Source organism: Budorcas taxicolor, chromosome 11, assembly GCF_023091745.1.
Source record: "Budorcas taxicolor isolate Tak-1 chromosome 11, Takin1.1, whole genome shotgun sequence".
Taxonomy (NCBI): domain Eukaryota; kingdom Metazoa; phylum Chordata; class Mammalia; order Artiodactyla; family Bovidae; genus Budorcas; species Budorcas taxicolor.
In genome coordinates, this window is record NC_068920.1 from 10122477 (window position 1) to 10131586 (window position 9110).

The following is a 9110-nucleotide window of genomic DNA, read 5'->3' on the forward strand; positions in this document are numbered from 1 at the left end:
CCGGGAGGACGAACATCCTCACGGCGTCCGAGAGGCCAGAGCTCCTGGCCTGGGACAGCCAGGCACAGGTCGGGCGAGCCTGCAGGCCTTCCCACGTCCTGTGCCTCTCTGGTCACCCTGCCATCGGAGGGTAATGGGTCTCAGTCCTGAGGAGCTTAGGCCAGTCCTTCCCACTGTGGGTTGAGTCCAGGACTGGAGGAGACGGAAATAAAATTCCATTCTTACAATCAGGTCGATACTTGTCGGGGTGTGGCTGTGGCTGGGGGCAGAATCAGCATTCCATCAGCCTGGGTCTACAACGTGAACTTCTTTTATCTTCAGAAGAGCACAAAACTGATCACCTGAAATAACACAGTTAGACGCGATTTCTAATAGCCTGCTTGTCTCATCATGCGAGGCCGTGAGTCGCCCTGCCCTATTTTCCCATCGTACGTGTTGTGAAATCGAGTGGCAGCGAGCCGTGCAAGTCACCGCCGAGTGTGAGTGGTCTCTGTGCGTAAGGACTGTGCACTGAGCAAGCCTCCCTGCTCCGCTGGGCTGCGGTGATGCTACTGATGCTTTGCTTCTTCCTTGAATTACCACCGAGCGGAGTTTTTTCCCAGGATTTTTTTCTTGTCCAGATTTAGGTAAGAAGGTGGTCACTGTCCGTGTCTTCCAGGGGGTCCCCGAAGTGCCCCGGAGGTGGCTGAACTGAGCCAGCAGAGCCGCGGCCGTACCGTGCCATCTCTATGTGGTGAACGTTGAGCTGAGGGCCGCAGGGAAGATGCCTCCGGTGAGTTTACGGTTGATATTTACACCCATTCTCTAAATGTTCCCCTTCTTTTTCTTCATAAGAAATTATCCAGCTGTGACCACGTGTTGAACGGCAAAACAAGGTCCAGGAGCGGGGTTTAGGGAGGAGCTGGCGGCACCCCTTCATCATTTCAGAGCCATGAACACCCACCTCCAGTCAAAGTGCAGACAGACGAGCGCTTTGAGCTGCCGACTGACCAAGCTCACGGGCCTGAGACGGGCTTTCGGCACTGCTGGACCCGACAGCTTGTACTGGTTCTGTTTGCTGTCCTCAGAAGATGGAGCACCTAGCGCAGGCGTCTGCAAGGAGTCTGTGAGCACACGACGTGGTCCATTAACCTGCACTACCTGGTGTCATGAGCCTGTAAGTCACAAGCGACTGGACGCTCTCACAAGGGAAGGTTTTCTCATAAATACGAGACCTCATGCTCCATCACTTTCCCTCTCTTTCCTATCCAAATAACAGGTCCAAAAAAAAAATGCTCCTGCCAGATGCTGAGTCTGGGATGTTGAGTGGGCCATCTTCCCAGCAGCTTGGTGTCAGCATCTGTAGGATGGAGATAACAAGCTTCAAGCCTGTGTATTTTACAGAAAAAACGTCTCTGTGCCACAGGCATTCCGTGTCATACGGCATCTGGTACTTGACACGTGTTCCACACTTAGTTGGTACTGACGTCCGAGTCCACGGGAGGGTGGTCCTGGGGACACAGTCAGAACCACAAGGACCACAAACTTGATGTTCTGAGTCCCCAGGCCAAACACAGCTGGGGCTCCTCAGTCAACCGCATTCCTTTCACCCCGCTGCGGCCAGCTTGGACCCGGCCTTGCCACCATTGTCCTGGTCCCTGGGATCCCAGGACCCCTGCCCAACAAGGCTGGAGGACTGGAGGAGAGACCCCTTGTCTCTGTGCACCCTGATGCTTGTCCCCTGCTTGTGATCTTCACACATGGACGCTGGCCTGAAAGTCAACACCGGCCCACAGATCGATTCTCATCTGAGGTGCGGCCACCCCGAGCCGTGGAGCCCCCCGCGGTAAGCCCCTTACCGCACTTCCTGGCCTTGGGCCTGTGGAAGACCCCAGGGCGTCTGGGTCTCCAGTGACTCAGAGGGAAGGAAGCCCCGAGCCTGGCCCTCTGACCTGCTCCCCAGTACCGAGGGGGACGGGCTGGGCTGGGTGTTTGCTTCCCTCTAGTGGCGGGTGCTGGAGGGAGCAGGGACCAGGTGGCCTTCCTGGAGGGGCTCCATGACTCTTCCCCGCCCCCCGGGTTCCTCCCAGCCCAGTCTGTCATGAACACCCTGTGCTGGGTGTCACCACGGCTCTTCACCCAGCCGGTTCCCTCCGCTCCTTCATTCCCAGGGTGCAGCACAGCAGACGCCCCCACCCAAGCGGGTCCCACTGAGCTCACCTCCTCCCGGCCCTGCTCCCCGCAGCAGGGGTGTGAGCCGGCCCTCCCCGAGCGCACGCGTCCGCGTCCGGGCTCTGACCTGCCCTCCTCCGTCAGCCCTGGCAATCAGTCAGCCTGGACAGTCATCAGCTTGAAGAGCTGAATCTGAACATAGAGACGAAACTCCAGTTGGGACGTGATCACCTACTTTGCCCTCGTGGCCCCCTCTCTGGCGCTGTGTGACGCTTTGTGCTAAAGCAGGGGTCCCCAACCTCCGGGGTCCAATGCCTGATGATCGGAGGTGAAGCTGATGTAGTAATAAACTGCACAAGAAGTATAATACACATGAATCATCCGGAAACCATCCCCCGGCTACGCATGGAGAAGTTGTCTTCCACGAAAGCAGCCCCTGGTGCCAGCAAGGCCTGGGGACCGCTGTGTTAATAAAGGACAGCGCCTTCCAGCAATGCCCGCTGAGCGCTGACCCCCTGAATCCTCGGGACGGAGCCCAGGGCAGCCCTTCTGGCCGCGTTCTCTGTTGTGCAGTGCACCAGGCACCCCCAGGCTGAGGCTGCGGCGGGATGACACATGCCAGCATGGTGCCCCCAGGGCATCTGGCACCAAGCGCAGCCGTCTCATGCTGCTTCCTGCAGGATGCAGGATGTCTACGTGGAGCAAAGGCCGAAGAGAGGAAGAAGCGTGTCTCCAGGAGGAAGCGTGTCTGCTCAGAAAGGGGGTGGCTGAAGGCTCTGAGAGCAGAATTTTGAAGTGTGATGGCCACCACGGGAAACTGCTTTCTCACTCGGTGGGCCCTGGACCGTAGCTGGTCTCAGCCGCAGGCAGAAGGCAGAAAAACCGCAGGCATCACTCCAGCACATCCTGTGCACTGGGCCTCACCCCGCTCAGGGTCTGCTTGGCAAGGCCGCATAAGGGTGTCTGCTTTGAGGTTAGGGGCATTTAGTCTGTCTTGAAGGGGCTTTGGGATGCTCATTTCTCTGAGTGAATGTGGGGGGTGGGTTCCAGCTGACAGTCCTGTGTGATGCCTGTGCTGTGGGCTGCACATTTGTACATCTGAGGAACTTGCCATCACATGAGTTTTGCTCCCAAGGCCGCCTCAGAGAAAGGAAAGTGACAGGCGCTATGGGCCCAGGGGCTGGCAGTCCTCTGAGGACAATAACCAATAAACTGGGCAGTAACCGGCCAGGCACTCAGCCCACAGAGGGGGCCACTGGCTCTGGGGCAGTCTCCAAGGAGGCCAGGGGTCCACAGCGTGGGGTCAGGACCCCCACTGCATCCTACCCAGCAGGAGGTTGAACCCACCACCAGCACAGCCCCCTCTGCAGGGGAACCAGACCCCCGGTAGCACCCAGCCATCTGCGGCTGGGAGGGAGGGTGTATGTAGCCCGTGCTTGGAGGCCTCGGCCCTGCTCACTTGGGGTATGGGGGGCTGCTCCCCAGGGTGGCCTCTTGCTTGCCCAGCAGCTCCAGAGCCACGCCGGCCTGAGGCACACCTTCTCCACCGGGCCTGAAGCCCCCGCCAGCTGTGCTCTGGCGGGCTGTGTCCCTCGGCCCGGGGGCGCCTGGAGAGTTGCTGAGGCCTCCCATGCACTCTTTCAGCGCTCCTCTGATATATTCCTCATATTAAACTTCTATTTAACCTGCTACGTGCCTTCTGCCTCCTCAGTTCAGTTCAGTTCAGTTCAGTCGCTCAGTCGCGTCCAACTCTTTGCAACTCTATGGACTGCGGCACGCCAGACCCCCTGTCCTTCACCAACTCCCGGAGTTTTCTCAAACTCATGTCCATCGAGTCAGTGATGCTATCCAACCATCTCATCCTCTGTCACCTCCTTTTCCTGCCTTCGATCTTTCCCAGCATCAGGGTCTTTTCTAATGATTCAGCTCTTCACATCAGGTGGCCAAAGTATTGGAGTTTCAGCGTCAGCATCAGTCCTTTCAACGAATATTCAGGACTGATCTCCTTTAGGATGGACTGGTTGGATCTCCTTGCAGTCCAAGGGGCTCTCAAGTCTTCTCCGGCACCACAGCTCAGAAGCCTCGACTCTTCGGCGCTCAGCCTTCTCTATGGTCCAGCTCTCCTGGCAGCACCGGGACAGCTCCATTTCATGTTGCACGTAAAGGCTTCACATGGTCAGGAGCTTCCATGAATTAGGGTGACTGATCTCCAGTGAAGCCGAACCTCCCCACGTCTTCAGAAGCTGTTCCAGAGGCCCCTGGATGCGCGTCCCGTGACGCTGTCTGCTGCTTTCGTGGGGCTCATTCTCCACTACGGAGAGTTTCCGTCACAGATGCGTGTACGGAGCCATGTTTTCTTCTACCCTTGCTGTTTCTCCTTTCTGGAAGTAATGAGAATTTATGAAGAAAATATTGCTTACATTTAATATTTTAACTTCATTCTTGAGGACTTATCTGAAGAAAATTGTTTAAAAATCACCAAGTTACACTTTTCTTAAAGAAGAAAATTCTAAGTGTTATTTGATGAAGCAAGTTTCACTGTATTACACTGATATAATGGCATAAACTGAGAGGAAAAATACATGGTGTTACTCATGGCCTAGAAATCTGCTCACTGTGAGTTGGAATCAGGTGAAGCAGGATTATGCAATCATTAAGAATGGCCTTTATGTTGTTGTAGGAACCAACACAATATTGTAAAGCAATTATCCTTCAGTGAAAAAGAAATACATTAAAAAAGAAAAAAGATGAAGAAGAATGGGCTTCCCTGGTGGCTCAGACAGTAAAGAACCCGCCTACAATGCAGGAGACCCAGGTTCAATCCCTGGGTCAGGAAGATCCCCTAGAGTAAAGGAACGGCACCCCACTCAAGTATCCTTGCTGGGAAAATTCCATGGACAGAGACTCCTGACGGGCTACAGTCCATGGGATTACAGAGAGTCAGACGCAACTGAGTGACTCACATTTTCACTTCTTTTTTTTTTTTTTTTCCACAAGAAGGGGCAGCTCCTAGGGCTGACAAGCCATCCTGTCACATCCTATTTCGGCAGAAGTCGTGAGACTCTGGGCAAGACACAGGACGCTGTGACCCACAGCGAGAGAGCCGTGCTAGGGCTAACCCTTCTTCTGTGGTGGGCCCCCCTCCGCTCCCCCAAGGCCCCCCGCGGGTGCCTCCACCGGCAGAGGGCAGCTCTACAGGAGCAGAACCCTAGCTTATGCTTCCTGAACAGGAAAAAAAAAAAAGAAGCCACTGCGTTTAGAGGAAGCCAAGGCGAGCCTGCTGTTTCCTGGACAGGGATGCTGGCACCTCCTGGCGGCCGCCCGCTGCAGACGCGGCCCTGGGAAGCCCCTGGGGGAAGAGAAGGGACTCGAGCGCAGGGAGCGCTCGGCAGGCTTAGGGCCTGGGGCCTCGCCCTTCCCAACAGCAGAGTGAAAAGTAGGCGTGAAGCACGGAGTCAGAATGAAAAAGGCGTGAAAAACTAGTTTTGTTGACGTGGTTCTGTTTCCTTCGGCATTGTTCCTTGGGCTTGCTGCCTACAGATACGTGTGTGTAAGCGTATTTGTGTACGAGGACTGGGCAACAAGCACTGTCCGTCTGTTTGCAGAAAACCGGGCAAGAGAGCTCTTCCTGCCACCGCCGCCTCTGCCTGTCTCCTCTGCCAGAGGTGCGCGCGGGTGCAGGCCACCGGGAGGACACGTCGTCTCCCCTCGTCCCCCGTGGTGCACAGCTCGGCACCTCCCGGGGGCACCCTGTGAGCGCCAGCTCCGAGCTGCCCCCGCCCCCGCCCCGAGGCATCATTCATCCACGGACGGGATGGCTTTGTTTCTTCTTTTCCAACTCTTGTCCGCTTTTGCCTTCTTGTGTTTTTAGGGGAACTTCCTATACCATAGCTGGACATCCTTATCTCATTACTAATCTTGATGTGAATGCTTTTACGGATTCACCATTAGTATGAGGAATCATTGATGAATTTCTCCATTATTTGTATGTACGTATTAAGGTAAGCATGTTTTAAACTTCAATCTGTTGACTCAGTAAATTTTAGGGATTGCTTTCCTGATTGTAAACTAACCATGCTTTCTTGGGAAACCTACTTGGGCCATTGTGTATTATCTTTTTTATATCTCCATGAATTATGTTTGCTAATAGTGGATTTTGCATTTATGTCGATGAGTTAAGATTAGCCTGTAATTTTTTTTCCTCTTTCCTTGTCAGATTTTAACATGAAACTTAACCTCAAAAAATGAGTTGGGAGTGCAGCCTCTTTCTCTGTATCCTGGATTAACTTGATTAAGAGTGAAATTGTTCCTTGAATGTCTGGTAGAGCTGTCCTGTAGAGCCATCTGGATGTGAAGTTCTGACTTGACTCTATGCCTCTGAATTAGGTGAGGAAGGCACAGTCTTTCACCCAGTCTCTCCTGCTGAGTGCAGCTGTAAAGCCTGGAGAGATGCTTGAAGTGAAGTCAAGTCGCTCAGTGGTGTCCAACTGTTTGGGACTCCGTGGACTGTAGCCCACCAGGCTCCTCCAAACCATGGGATTCTCCAGGCAAGAATACTGGAGTGGGTTGCCATTTCCTTCTCCAGGGGATCTTCCTGACCCAGGAATTGAATCCAGGTCTCCCACATTGCAGGTAGATGCTTTAACCTCTGAGCAACCAGGGAGGGATGCTTAAAGACACTATTACAGGAGTGTAGCAAGTGAAGTTGCAGACGGATTGGGGACGGCCAGCGCTCGAAGTCCTACCAGCCTGGCAACGGGTTTACCATTGTTCCCCTCCAGAATTCCCCTGAACTCACCGCAGCCCCAGACCCTGAAGTAGGCGTAGGTTGAAGACAGAACATCTCCAGGAAAAGCCCTCTGGTTCTGGTTTGAATGGCAAGAATGAGAACTGCTCCTTTCCAGGGAAAGTGTGAAATATTCTGTTCTTTTTCTTTGGCAATCCAGCTTGCAAGCAACCCTGCCATGGCAATTAATGAAGCCTGTGATATCCCAAAGCCTTCCTCCCCAGTCATGACACCATGGCCCCGAGACGCTGGGATCAGGTCCTGACTCTTTCCATTGGTCTCCTCCCATCTCTTGACTTCAGCCAGGGGTGCACTTAGTGGGGCACGTGTCAGAGTCTGTGAGAATTAAAGTCCCAGCTTCCTGTCTGCAACTGGAAATAAGGTCCCAGAGTACCACAGAGTCCTGGGGAGACCATGGAGAGGCAGAGAGAGGAGCACGGGAAATTCATACCCTTAGGCTGCCTGTGAACTCCTGGGCTCACCTGCAAGCTACCACCCTGTAGCTCTGACTCCCGACCGCAGGGCTGAGAGCCGAGCACAGCTCGGGTTCCAGACTGGACACTAGGTGGCGCACACACGCTGGGTCGGAACAGCCCAGCCGAGGTTTTAAGACCCGCACCACCTGGAACTACAGCCCACTGGGACTATGGGGCTGAACCTAACCAGGTTTAAAGTGAAAGTGCAAGTCGCTCAGTCGTGTCTGACTCTTTGCAACCCCATGGACTACACAGTCCACCGACTTCTCCAGGCGAGAGTACTGGAGTGGGTAGCCTTTCCCTTCTCCAGGTGATCTTCCCAATCCAGGGATCAAACCCAGGTCTCCCTCATTGCAGGTTGGTTACCTGCTTTAAAAAACCCCCCAAAACTAACAGAATTCTCCATGGGATTTCAGTAAGACCCAGGGTTTCCTGACGTAATATGAAACATAGCTAGAACACAGTTCAAAACTAACTGCTTGGCGTTCAAAGAACCAGGAAGATCTCAAATTGCATGGAAAAGAAAATTGAGATGCTAACACCAAGAGGACACAGATGTGAGGATGAGCTGACACAGAGACTTCACTTGAGGAAGATCCCACACGCTGCAGGCCAACTAAACCCATGTGCCGCAACTCCTGAGCCTCTGCTCTGGAGCCCGGAAGCCACAGCTCCTGAAGCCCCCCGGCCCAGAGCCTGTGCTCCGCAGCAAGAGAAGCCACCACAGTGAGAAGCCTGCGAGCTGCGATGAAGAGCAGGCCCTGCGCGACACAGCTCGAGAAAGGCCGTGCAAAGCAAGAGACCCAGAACAGCCAAAAATAGATAAATACAGTCATAATTCATGGGCCAAAGAGGAAGACTTGAGGGAAATTAGAAAGTATTTTGAACTAAGTGAAAATGAAAATACAACATGAAGACCTGTGAGATCCAGCTAGAGAAGTGCCTAGAGAGAAATTCATAGCACTCAGTGCTTATATTAGAAAAGAAGGTCTTGAATCAATCTAAGCGTCCACCTTAAGAAGCAATAATAAAAAGAGCTACACACACCCAACAGAAACAAAAGGAAGGAAATAATAGAGATAGGAGTACAAGTGACATAAAAAAACCAAAAACAATGGAGAAAATCAACTGAATTCAAAGCTGGTTCTCTAAAACAATAGTGAGGTTGATAAACCTCTAGAAAGACTGAGAAAGCAACACAGGAAAAGACACAGATTATTGATATAATTATTAAAGACAGGCTATCACTACAAACCTGCAAACAATAAAAAACCTAAGATGCCAATAATACTATAAACATCTTTACACACATAAACTTTAGATGAAATGGACCAGTTCCTTGAAAACTACAAACCACTAAAATGTACCCAAGTTGCAATAGACAGAATTAATAGTCCTATAATTACTGAAGAAACTGAATTTATAACCTTTCAAAAAAGACGTCTCTAAGTCCATATAGTTTTACTGGTGAACTCTACCAACTATTTAAATGAGGAAAAAATCAATTCTACACAATCTGATCCAGAAAATAAAAGACAGAATATTTCCCAACTCCTTTTACAAAGCTAACGTTACCATAACAGCAATTAAGTAAATAAATAATTATTCTATCTCACGATACCTGTGGCATATCACTATACCCCTGTGTGTTTTTAACATAAAAGCAAAAATTCTCAGCAAAAAGTTTGCAAATCAGA